At 52.6% G+C, this 13,232-nt stretch overlaps 1 protein-coding gene across 1 annotated transcript in view; it reads left to right on the top strand.

Annotated features, from left to right (window-relative positions):
- The first annotated feature begins 1,797 nt into the window (after positions 1 to 1,797).
- Positions 1,798 to 13,232, top strand: part of LOC149366892 (protein O-linked-mannose beta-1,2-N-acetylglucosaminyltransferase 1-like) — a 74,934-nt gene continuing 63,499 nt past the window's right edge. Inside the window, exon 1 of the mRNA XM_089552931.1 lies at positions 1,798 to 1,870. The gene's annotated coding sequence lies outside the window, so the exon portion shown is untranslated. The remainder of the gene's footprint in view (positions 1,871 to 13,232) is intronic.

Here is a 13,232-nt window from a genome sequence, read left to right on the forward strand (position 1 = left end):
TGACCGCGTCTCCTGCACTCGCGCTCGGTGCGATTCGCAATGCACTACGGCGACCAGGAGGATGTCGTGACGGTATTCATGTGCACCGCAGTCGTATAAGCGTCGTGATGACAGCGGCGCCCTTCTCAGGGCCGGCCTGCCGACCTGTTTGCCTGCCGCCGCCGTCAGAAAAATACGCTAATATTGTTTGTTCGCGTTCATACCAAACCCTGGAGTAGAGCAACGTCAAAAATGAATCATTTTTGAGGATCGTTGGCCAATACCGAGCTGCTGGTAGAAGTGATAACTGCGATACAAGCATATTTCTTTTCCAAAGCCGCTTTGCTGATGCCCAGTGCTGCTCGCCTGTTGTCACCTGGCTCCGCAGTTAAAGGCATCACGGAAATCGATCACGTTATTGTTTTATTATGTGACGGTGAACATAGTAAAACGGTGACGCGAGTAGCACCTTTATTACAGCGCTGGCCAGTTCCGAAGTGCCCTCAGCTGCAGCATCGATGCGAAATGGTTAGGCTTAGGGACGACTACGACAGCGAGGGAGCAGCGCAGCTCGTCGCCCGGCGTGGCCGCGGGCGACGTCGTTGCCGAAAGCTCGACTATCCGCGGACGGCGTCATTGCCAAAAGCTCGACTGTCTCGCCGATTAGTTCAGCGGCTTGCGACTCGCAGTCGCAAGGCTGGAAAATCGAGCAGCGAGCGACTTGCCTGCCGCGTCGTCTGCCACTTTTTTCGTGCATGGTAGGGACAGACTCACTGGCTCTCCGAAGAGCGCGGCCGCATACTCGCGTGTTCACGGTAAGAGTGGATCCTCGTGTACATACGCTTTGGTTTTTACATTACGGCCTTCGTACTACCTCCTTTTTGCTTCGCCGAGACCGCGTCTGTCAGCGCGAAGACTGCGCCTCGCCCGACTCTCCCGTCGCGCGTGCACACAAAGCTAGCAGGGCGTCTGCTACGGCGCCGCCCCGAGTTTCCGCTGCTCGCCGCTGCGGCGCTGGCGTCGCGCTCCCAAACTTGAGCTTGGGTTCCCTATAAGCGCAGTTGACACGTTGTTAGGAGGGGGCGGTGAATGGTTTGGACGTGTGCGATCTACAGGGAGGCGCTGTCGTCGAGCGATGAAGGGGATTAGAAAATCGTTAATGTGGCGACATTTTGTTTTGTTTAAGCGTGTAATATTTTTTAGCTATGTACTGAGAATGACGTAGTCGTCACTGAGGACATAATTATGTGCGGCAGTTCGGCTAGCGAACACACACACACACACACACACACACACACACACACACACACACACACACACACACGCGCGCGCGCGCGCGCACGCACGAACAAGTGGATGGATTTTATACGTTCGAAAAGTGCGGCGTAGGATTCGGGACGGTGATTAGTGGGCTGTAGATCACTCTCAACCGACTGCCGTTTTTTATTCCGTGTGCCAAAAATGTCAGTACCGGGAGTGTTTGCATTTAACCCGCATTGGAGACAGCAGTGCGACCGGAAGTCGAAACACCGCGGCTCGTGAGTGAGTGAGTGCGAAAGACATGCGTGAGTGAGTGGGTGAGTGAGTGACGTACTGCTCCTCTGTGTGCGGTTATGCTACAACGTTGTATTTATGATATACGTGGTTTGCCCTTTAGGATATATCTTCACGAGATAGACTAATCTGCTCATTTTCTGTCCGCGGAATTTCTTGCGGCTGAATATGTCGCTTCAGAGTTCGTTAGGGAACCGTGAGCCAGGTCGAAATTTTTCGACATGCACTAATGTTTGTGTTTTTTTTTTCTCTTTTTTTTTGCTCCTCGCAGGTTTCTCCTGGCGATAAAACTCGTCACCCCATATACCTGAGCCCAAGCAGTCAGCTGGAAGCTTCGGTGAGTGACAAATGAGTCCACACCATCGCGTGTCGCGCTCGTTTCAAGGCAGGTGCGCCCCAATATTTTTACACCAACAGTGGCGGTAATACGGTCGTCGCTTTGACGCGAGAGCGCTAGTACACCCATCTCCGGAAAAAACTGTCCGGCGTCGGCGACTGTTTGAAGCCTCGCAGTCCGAGGAACCGGCCTCTCCGGCAACCTATAGGCGGGCCACCTAGGTCCCGTGACCGTGTGGTGTCATCACAACCTGCCAATAGGATTGTGAGCTGACTGACCACCGTGGCAGGTGGCAGTTAAATTGCAGGTTGATTCGCGAGAGGTTGCTCGGGAAGAGCAACCTAAATAGCACAAGGCCCACCGTTGGGAGCACCTGCCATCGCAGGGCAGTGGCGCATCGCTTAACCGCTGCACCACTGCGCCATAGGAGGGGTATGAGGACTACCAGGGATATATGAATGTAGAGGAGAGAATGACCAGTTGCGCATATATGTGGGCATCAACCCATTACGCTATCGCGCCATACCCTGCTTAAGTGCCGTTGGTTTGTGCAGGAGTTCCATATGGGAGGTGAATTGATAATAGAACTAAGATACTGTCACCGACAAACGGTTGAAGAGCACAGCCCAGGGTTAATAAGACGAGATGGGTGTTCCAGACAGCAGGGAGCTCGAGAGAGGAAGAAGAAGACAATGTTCAAGCACCTCGAATGCCCAAGGAATGGCAAGTCCCAGCTTAAAGGGGCTGCGAAACACTGCCTGGGCGAATACCGGCTATACTTCAGGTGGGTTCTTTATGTCACACAGATGCTGACTTAAAAAGAATTACAGGAATCGATGCACAGGAACGGGACTTATTCAGTGAAGAAATTTCAAAATACAAGCAAACAAAACGCTGCCCTCAACTCGATTTTGGCGGGGCTACCCACTCCTATTTCGCTCTCCCAATGACGGCACCTGGCGCAACCAATCAAAACAGCCAGCCAGAGCACGTCGCGGAAGTTTGTACTCCATGGTTGCCTGCTCTCTGTGAGACTGGCAGCGTTGTTTCTATGCCAGAGCGCCCCTGGTGGTGTATTTTTATTTTACTTGCTTTGCAGGGCTTTTATCTAAGACAAACAAGTTGTTTTTGTTGATCTAATATAAAACGCAGACAGGTGACAAAATGTGTCTCTACTTATTCACACAATTTGCAGTATATTTACTGTTTGTCCGGTCCTCAAGCTCGCGCCAGGTGATGTCATATCCGCTGCTAAAAACCCGCCACTGTGTGGCGACCATGAAGTTGTTCTTGGGAGGACATTAAAATATTAAAAAACGGAATGCACGCGGTATTACCGACGCTAATAGCACCATTATAACTCACTGTATGCAATCAACAGGCAAAACGGTTAACTAAGATTGTGTTTCTGGGCCCCTTTAAGCAGTTCGGCCGTGGTACGGCGCCACTGATTGGTTCGTACGCTGGCAATATAGCAATGCTCAACTTTGTCGCATTTTAGCTGTACAAAAACTCTTCCAGAGCTCACGAGCACCAACGAATGCCACCCAGACACGTTGCGTAAAATAGGCTCAGACCACCACGGCGTTCTCACAATCTCTAAACGGAGATCACTTTGAAGAATCTGCTCTAAACCGTCACCCAAGGCTGCGCCGCTAATGTGGTCGGCAGACGTCCGCCATTGTGCGGCAGAAATGGACTTCAGACGCGTAGAGGTCATTGGTGGATCTACGCAAGAGAAACCAGCAGTTTAACAGCAGTTTAAAATGGAACTGCAGTGATCCAATTTTTAAATCCACCATCGCACACCGCCGCGTTCATCGATAATCATCTTTCGTTAACCGTCATTTTTTTAAATCCCACCCCTCATATATAATGCCACATGGCGGGGTCCTTAAAGTACAATGAATAAATAAAAAATATATGCACCGAGGAAGTGATTCGCGATTTTAACAAAAAGTACCGTGACTGGTCGTCGCGCAGTGATTGACATTTTCTAACTAAAGTGGCCCCTTTAACACCTTTAAGAAAAGTAGTACTCGGATACAACTCACGAACGAAGCGGCTTTTCCCCGTAAAAGGACCCCACTTCCAGCCAATGGCGTCGGCTGGTACTCATGAGTCTGCTAGCGTGACAAATCAGGGAGGGGACTATCCCCTTTCATCTGCCACTCCCTGGATTGTCACGCCAGGAGGCTCGTGAGAATCAGCCGACGCCATTGGCTGGAAGGGTGTCCTTTGACGGGGAAAAGCCGCTTCTACAAAGGTGTTACTTAAGAACCCAAGAAAGAATTTCTTTCTTGAGTTCGTTGGTCAACCCCTACGTGCCATCGCACCGTGAGAGCTTCACAAATTGTAGAACCAGTTCCTCGTCTCGATCGAGAGCCACGTTCGTCGAACCCCCAGCCTGTCCTTTCACGAACGCATGCGCCGTGGGTGTTAAGCAAATCGTGGGATGTCGAAAGGAGTTGAGTGCGTAACAGCGAGGCGGCTCGCTCAAGCATACTAGCTTTTCTTTTCTTTTCTTTTTTTTTGTGTGCGCGCTTTAGTTGCTTTTTTTTACTTGTTTCATAGTCAGTGTTGCTTGTCCGGCCTCTACACTCCCCACCTTTTCGTGCCGACATCCGCCCAGCTATACACAGTCGCTCTGGACTCATCGTGGTCTCAGTCAACCCAAGAGACTCCTCTAAGGAAACATCGTCCGTTTCCCGCAGAGCAACTTCACTCTCCCCGGCTCGCAAAGTAGCGGCTTTCAGTGGTGCGTGGCCACACGAGTGTGAGTGTGACGGCCTGCCTCGTCCATCGAGTACCAATCGCGTAAGACTCGCGCAAACAAGCGAATAGAACTCGCCCGGTGCCAGTTTATAAAGAACAGGAGTGAGAGAGAACGACGTAGCTTCCGGAGTTTCTCCAAACTTCCTCCCCCCACCCCCTCCCCTCCTCCTAACTCCTCAAAGTCCACATAACCCCGCGTCTTCGTTCTCTCTCCACTTTACCGCCTCCGCAGTTCAGTTGTTGCCTTTGCTCCGCATGATGTGTGTTCCCCCCTGCCCGCCGCGGAACCACAAAGGGACGTCGCAAAGAACATAAAGGGATTAGCTTGCAGAGGCTGCTGAGAGAAGCCGCGAGACAAAAACACTGCCGCTTCTGCCAGTGCCGGCCACTCGAGGAGGCTTGTAGCGTTGCGTAATGCCCACGAAGCCCCGCCAAAGGCATACGTTGTACGTGTTGCTTGGGAGGGGGCCTGAGTGGAAGAGTGGCATTCCGGCGCTGCAGTCCGGCAGCGCCGTAGTGCTTCGCAGTCGCCCCTTGGCTTTTTGTGTCTTCCCTCCTCCGGGCGCCGTCCCCCGTCACTTTCGCTGTTCGCGCCCTCTGTGTCTTCCGAACCGGTGAAGTTCGGTGCAGGAGCTCCGGCAGGCACGCAAGGCCCGGGTTGGTACCACGCGTCAGGCATTCATCCCAATGGGCAATAGAACTTCCTTGGACGTCTTGCGGACGTCCACAGGACGTCTATGGGAGTTTTAACGTCCCCTGGGATGTGTCCTGGGTCGACGGAGGGTGTAAATTGGAGAAATATGGGAGAGGCCTTTGCCCTGCAGTGGGCGTGGTCAAGCTGATGATTATGGTCTCACTTGCATATAAGCGCGAGGGAGGCTTATATGGCGTTCTGCGTGCACGGTTTTCAACCTGGTCATTCTTTTACTCAAGCATCGCCTCTATATACGCCCTGTTCTCCGAGCTTTCCGTTCTCGATCCGTTCTTGCCCCTGGCGTTTCCCCGCAGTAACTCCGGATAAGCCTGCATGACTGCTGAGGTTTCCACTGAGGCGATGCTTTCTCGTAATCTACGAAGGCTGTATGCAAGGGTTAGTTAAATTCTGCACATTTCTCTATCACCTGATCGATAGTGTGAATATATGGTCCATCGTCGAGTACCCTTTAAGAAAGCCTGCCTTATCGTTTGGTTTATTTAATTCCAAGGTTGTCCTTGCTCTTCAATCTTTCCATGGTCATGTCGTATATCTCCACTCGTATGTCCCCATGAGAGTGAAATAAGGGCTCACATGTAAATCCCACATGTACGCCCATATCTCGGCCCATATGTATCTTGTGGCTCAAGCCTACCTGGCGGGCACTGTCGTTGAGTAGCAGGCGAACACCTCCTCCTCCCCTCCCCAGCCTCAGAGATCCTCTCCCGCATACAAAGTACAAGCATCTCCTGCATCTAGAGGGATAAGAGGGAACTGTTCGAGGGAAGTACACGGAATGAGGGAAATGATGAAGGCAGTCGGGGGAAGGCGTATACTCGGAATACTGGCCAGCTTCTTGCTTCGCTCTGTTGCAGGCTCTCCTGTCCGGGGGAAGAAGCGGGCCGTGTGTGTGTTTGTGTGTGTGTGTTTGATATGTACAGGAAGGTGGAGAGAGACACAGAGGGGGACGGAAGAAAGAGAGAGAGTGAGGAGGAAGGAACGCGGCCGCCCGGATATTTGCCCATGTTCCTCGAGCGAGTGTCAGAGCCGTCCGCCGTGTTTGTACTCCTCGGCCGGTAGCTCCTACGTCGGCGGCGGCCCTTGCCCGGAGCGGGTTTCGCGCGCGCCCTGCCAGACCGGACGATGAGCGCGAAGCCTTTCTTTGCTCGCCTGAGCAGTCACTTGGGCGCTTTCCTTGCGTTCGTGTATGTGTGTGCTTGCGTGTGCGTGCGTACATGTGTGCCTGCACGCACAGTATATAACGCGTCTAATTCCTTCCCTTCCCCCCTCTTAGCTTCCTCTAAGGATTCGTATATTAGCCCGCCTTGGGCGCGCTGGAGGCACGAAGGCGAGGCTTGCTCTGGAGTGTTTGCGCGCGCTTGTCATTTGGTCTCGGTGCTATCGCTACTTGTCTGCCCGACTTCCGTTTTGCTTTTTACTTTATTTTGGGCCGACTTTGCTTCGGAGGCTGTACTCGAGTTCTGTTCCGCATATTACCTTCGGTGGAGTTTGTGTGTTCCTGAGCAACTCTGTACTTCATTAGGCCGGATCAGCATTCAGTTTTCGTTAACAGGATTTCTTTTTTTCCCGGGGGGGGGGGGGGGGGGGGGGGGGGCATGCGTTTTGAAGGGGCGTTGAAGTTTAATAAAGGCCCCGATGTATTACATTTTAGAAGGTGCTGGGGAGTGCGTACAAGTTTGTAGTCACAGATTTGAAACACTGACTGGCGTCTGCAGGGAATTCTTTTTGCTCAATTTGCATGCTCCCAAGCACTTTTACCTTTTCTTATCTTTTCATTCTTGTTATCGTTACCTTTGTCTTCTCGCAAACAAGAGCCGCCAGAGTGGTCTTATCACTCTGTTATGTCATCCGGTACCATTCGTCCTTTTCTTTTGTCTCCACGTGCATACACGGTGCCACTAAGTAGACGCTTTTAGCGTACCGGAGACGTGATAGCGAAGACGTATACCGCTTTACCGAACGACTCCTGCGTCCGCGCAGTGACTTGGGTGGTACCAGCAGGGGCCACTGCGCGTGCGAAGCCGACGTCCGGTATAGTTCTACGCTAAGACGACTCCGGTATGCTAAAAACGTCTAACATTAAACGTTTTTGTGCTAGAAACGTCTAGCGTTAGACGTTTTTGTGCTAGAAACGTCTAACGTTAGACGTCTTTATCATACCTGAGACGTATTGGCGTAGAAACATACCGGTTTACCGGACGCCTTCTGAGTACGCGCAGTACCATGGGTGCGACCAGGCGGGGCCACTTCGCGTGCTCAGGAGTCATCCGGTATGCCGTTTTCCCGACAGTTGGCGTCGTCGTCGGCGTTGTCCAGTGAACGTGGACATTGCAGGTTCCTGACGCAACGCTTAGCGCGCTTTCGCCGACAGCTCTCCTTTGTCGTAGTTCCCGCCATCGCTGCACAAGGAGGGGTCGACTCAGTTCTTCGCTGCTAACCCTAACCACCCCGAGTGGCTGCCCTCCCCTCTCCTCTCTCCCCTTCTGGTCGGTGCTCGGAGAAGAACTTCTGACACTGTCTTCCATGTACAGGGCTGCCGGAATGGGACACTGTCCCTGGGCCAAAGTTAGTGGCTGGCGAAGGACAGTCTCCGCGAAAGTGTGTTTGCGCCGCGAACGTCTTCGCTCGTGTGTGCCAGTGTGTATTATCGCTCCGTCCCTTGCTGTCGTGCAGAGCATGCGCCGTCGTGTCGTATATTAGATCGCCCCTGGAGCTGTCTCCCCCCCGTGCTCTTTCCCCTGTCCACTCGTTACCGTATTTAGCGGCTGCACAGCGCTCAGTAGCTTATACGGTTCGCCTAGTTCCTCTCTCGGAGAGACATTTGCTCCTGGCCACTCTTAGCCTCCTTGCCCGCCGTATGCGTGTCTCTCTGTGTGCGTTGTACTAATTGTGCTCTGGCGCTGTGCTGTATCGCTGACAGCGCAAGTTTTGCGGAACATAAAAGCTCTGACGAAAGAAAATACCGTGCCTCATAGCCTGAGTCGCTTTGGAACGGGAAACACCATAAGCCATGAGAAGGAAAAAGAATGAGTGAACGAATGAATGAATCAATGAATGAATGAATTTATTCGAAAAGAAAGGACACGACTGAAGCCTGTGGTTGGGGAAAGGGGATAAGGTTAGGGTGATGTTTCAGTTTTGGGTGCAGTCATTTGTGGTGGCGATAACACCGTTGCTTTTTACGTATATACATCGATGCCTGTGTCCACGTGGGTTGGAAATGAATGGTCCAGTCTGTACACTACTTCTTCTTGTGACCAACATATCGTGCGCCAGTAGACACCTGGCTTCCTGGTAATTTCAGAGAAAACCTCAGATTAGGTCAGGTTCTGACCCTTCGCGACGCTCGAGGAAACCAGCGATGTGCGTGCGTGTGCGAGAGCTGCGAAGAAAAGATGAAGGTTACTTTTAACGTTAACCATCTGGTAATATATAGTTTTGTTCGTGGAAAATATACCCAAGAAAGTAGATGTATGATTTACTGGCCTTTACAGCTGAATTAGGGCGGCAGAGAGAAATACTTTTTGGGACTGCACTGCGCCGTGCGGTGACACTTGCGCATCGGTCATCCGTGTATCTTCTATTCCATGCAGTGCCGCAGAAAGCTGTCTCGGCGTATAGCGCAGCCCGTGTTTCTGCCTCACGGTTGGTACACATTTGGCGCCGAAATAATGTAAGAAGTGGTATATCACAGGCGGTTACGGAAGCATACGTACTGCGATGGATGCCTCAGCGAAGTGACAGGACAAAGGGGACAGCCTGTCTCCACTTTAGTGTGTTGCGCTGTCTCATCTGCGAAGTCTGGCAGCGCTTGTCACTCTTATATGCGGTTCATTTCAAAAAGTTGACGCTTTGGTAAAAAAATAAGACAAAACAAAACACGATGAAACATTTGTGCCGGTCATCCCTGCAACGCATTTTGATGTTTGTACACTGCAGCCTGTTGCATTCGCCGGCGCTAAAAACGTGCTTCAAAGTCAGACTGCGATTAGTTGGCGTCCGCGGGGGTCAGCCTTGACCGCTCCTCCGCACCGCTGTCCTGCTCTCTGCGACAGTTTGTCTACTAAATACTAACGCGTTTAGTAATGACCGTGCACCTAAACGATTTCCACGGCACGCAAACACGTGGAACACTTCGTGTTCTGTTGACGTTTTGCGCGATTCCCCTTGGTATAAAAGACGTGGTTTCGAGGTAGCGGGTAGGCGCGGTCTGCTGTTCAGAGGGTCATTCTACACCCTAAAGAGAAATACGCCTATATGGGAGTAATAAGGGAGTAGAATTGTCCTCTAGTGCACACTCTTATATAAAAGGGTGTGTGCTGTATGACAACTTTACTCCCTCTTTACTCCCTTTTGTTTGGAGTGAACCTCCCTGCCTTTCCTCTTATTCCTCCTCTGTTTAGAGCGTATACTTACTTTTTATTTTTTTGCTGTCGAATTGCCTCGACTGTTAGCGGCAACTCCTGTAGGTGCTGGCCTCGTTTCCTCTGAAAGGGGGGAAGGAAAGCTTAAAGGGTTGAAGATTGAGCTTGACTTCGGTAGACGCCGTCCCGCCTCGCATTGTGCACTTTCACCCCTCATGGATCGATAGACGGCAGAAGGGACATAGAGGGAGTAAATAGAGGGATGAGAGAGAGAGAGAGAGAGGGAGAGACCAACGCGTGGACAGCGTTCAACTAGCGCGAACACTCGGCGTATCGAACTGGGCGTCGTCGCCGCTGTCGCAAATGGCTCCGGGAGAGCCGCTCGTCCGCTGCGCCCTATACGAATCGAACTTCGCGAAGCTCTCTCGCCGTAGCGTTGTATAGCGCTCTTTGCCGCTATAAGGCCCAACTCCATCGGCGCTCATCGGCGCGCGTCCTGCGCGCTTGGGGGCCCACGCGTCGGCCAGAACAGGTCTGCGCATGCGCGACGCGTCGGCCACCGCCCAGCGCGTCCACGACGCGCGCATCTGACAGTGCCAGATATCGGCGCCTGCGCACGGGCGCTAGCGCGCGCGTCGGAAGCGGGGTCCGGTTGACAACAATCGGAGGACCGCGGGGCTCTTGAGGACTCTTTTCTTCATAGCTTCGTGTTCCCCGAACTTTTCTTCGCGGTTTAACTCGTCCTTTCAGCGCCCCCAACCATGTATTGTTCACGGCTTGACATTTTTTCAGTCGGCTCGCGAGGGGGAGCGAGCCAGCACCAGGTGCATGGAGATGCAAGCCCCTTTTCGACGCTCGTCGCGGCGCGTGCTGGTCGCGCAGGCGTTCCGCGCGCTCACCGAGGGGCGCCGATGGAGTTGGGCCTTTAGACGTATGCGCGCCGCCGCCACGCGCACAAAGCCGAGTCTTCTCATTTTTTCTTTTCTTTTTGAACGCGACCGAAAAGGCCTTATATACGGACCGTCGGGAGTGTGCCGGGCGTGTAAGTCAAAAAACACTGGGCACCGCCAGAGGAACGGCGGGGGAGAAGGAGAGGGGGAGAGGGAGCAAGAAAGGAGCTGTGTCGTCGATGGTGTGTACAGCCCGGGCTTTTTTCAATGGCTTCGAACTCGGCCGGCGACGACGGCGGGCTAATGCGTCTTTTGTTAAAAAACTGCCTCCCCACCCGCCCCCGCCCACTTTTTTTTGTGTGTGTGTGCGCGGAACCTGGAGCCGAGAAGCAGGTGAATGACACTCAAGTGGGTGGTAGTGGTAGAAACTGCAGCTAACCTCCCTCCCCCCCCCCCCCCACCTTCCCCCGGCCTCCCTCCCTCTCCCGTTATGGATTGGCACTGCGCCCCGAGGCCCTACCGAGCTTCGGTTCTAGCTTTGATCCCCCCCCCCTCTTCTGTTCCTTCAGTCATCCTTTAAACCTGATCCATTTCCTTTTGTTCGATTCGGCCTTATTTTGTGTCGTCCCGGGGGCTACCGCGCGTTTCTCAGCTTCGACCGCGTTCGCCGTTTTATTATTTTTTTTTTTCGTGTAAGGTCGTGCGCTGGGCTTTATTGCTTCCCTGTTTCTTTTTTCTTTCTTGCGCACGCGTCTTTCAGCAGCTAGCTTCCGGTCTGTGTCGACGCTGTTCTTGTTTCTGCCGACGCTTTTGTCGCTCGGCGAGCGATGAACGAAAAAAGCAAAATAAAACGAGAGCCGGCTGTACGTATAGTTTCGTTTCCTGCTTCGCTACTACTTTGCCTGCACCAACCGCGCAGCGCAGCCATTTTCAATGGGCCCTAATGTGCCTAGGCCCGCGCGCCTGCAAGCCTACCTACCTCCTCTCGGGCACCCGCAAGTCTCTTCTATGCGGCCGCGTCGAGTCTCCGTATCGATATTTTGTTGGCGCCATCGTCCATTGTGCTCAACCTGCGCAACGTCTCTCTCTCCCCCCCCCCCCCCCCCCCCGCTCCCCCGCGGGCGCGCGCCGCTCTTCGAGCGAGTGTCGTGCGGTGTAGCCAAAAGTCGCCGGCAAAATTGCGCCAGGTATTATACATCGTGGCTGGAGAACTAACTTCGAAAGAATCGCCGGGCTAAAAGTTCCGTCCCTGCCGAGATGGAAGGCTCTATACTTCCGGTGTCTCGGTATATGCATGTAGACACCGGTAGCGCGGATGCAGGTTTTCGGGTTTAGTGCACGGTTTTTCACTCAACTCGAAAAGCCCGCTGCGAAACTGGTCTGAAGCGTTCGAGGCCCGTGCGAACGTCGTCCTTTATGACGGAAGGGCACTTGTAGCGGGAACGTCCGGACTGCGCTGTAGAATCCGAGCTATTTTGTGCGCTTTCTCTGGTCGCACGCATTGACTGCGTTGCTGCGTATACTGACTCCCGAGTGAGTGGCGTGATAGGAGCTTGACGTGTATTTGGCGTCGTTTCAGCGCGTTGAGTTGGATCAGAACCAGTTCGACGCGCTATTTTAGATACTGTTTAGCGCCCACGATTCTATCGAAGCGCGTCTTTTGACATAAAATGATTGCATTCCTTCACTCCCCAGGGAGGAAGTTGAGTTAGCCGAGGTTGTTATTTCGTACACTGCTCCCCAGAACCACGTGTCGGCAAGCGCACTCGTTGTGGCGGTTTTTGTGTCGTCGCTATTATTTCCAATTTCACTTTTTACTTACGCTTGGCGCTCTGGTCACGTTTATGAATGATAAGTATACTTCAGAGCGCCGTTCACGGCGTCCGAAGTCGATGATGTTACATCATCTCGGTTCTACGCGGTAGATTCACTCAGATATCGAATACCACCGCCTGTGGCTTCTCACCAATCAATGCTTCAACCGCATCTGGCAACGTGGGGCACGATGCTCTGTGTCGCGTAATTTTCCGATGAGCCGTAGTCATCATCATCACCACCACCTCTACCACGACCATTAGCGGAGTCGAGCACACTCCTGGACAAAAGCCTTTCATACACTCTTAGCAGAAAGGAGTGAAAAGGGTGTAAACTGTCATTTAGCGCACTCCCCCTCAACCACCAAGATCTGAAAGGACACTGTTGACGAGTTGTCTGTACTGATCGGGAAGCCACGTTCTGGTGACAGAAGGACCACTGTGACCGAAAACAGAGCTGTTATTAAAAGCTAGACAAGACAAAAACAAACAAAATCAAGTGGCGCCATCAGTGGCAGATTTCGCAAGTAAACTCCTTGCATCGATGGGGTTTTTTCGCGGATCCCGGAGTCCATGCTACACCGCAGTTCGCTTCGGAACGGTGGCAAGCAGTTCTTTTTGGTGCAGACGGCACGAATTGAAATGAGTTGCGGGAAATTTTTTGAGACACTCTGAAACACCTTCCGAGGGGGCTACATAAACTCACTAAATCTTTACAGCCTGTCATGAACACCTGAGCCGAATAATACAGTTCTACACGCAGCAGACAAACCATGCACAATCGCGTGCGAAAGTTGGCGAGTC

This window comes from Amblyomma mixtum, chromosome 1 (genome assembly GCF_055824585.1).
Source record: "Amblyomma mixtum isolate Tamu chromosome 1, ASM5582458v1, whole genome shotgun sequence".
In the NCBI taxonomy this organism is placed as follows: domain Eukaryota; kingdom Metazoa; phylum Arthropoda; class Arachnida; order Ixodida; family Ixodidae; genus Amblyomma; species Amblyomma mixtum.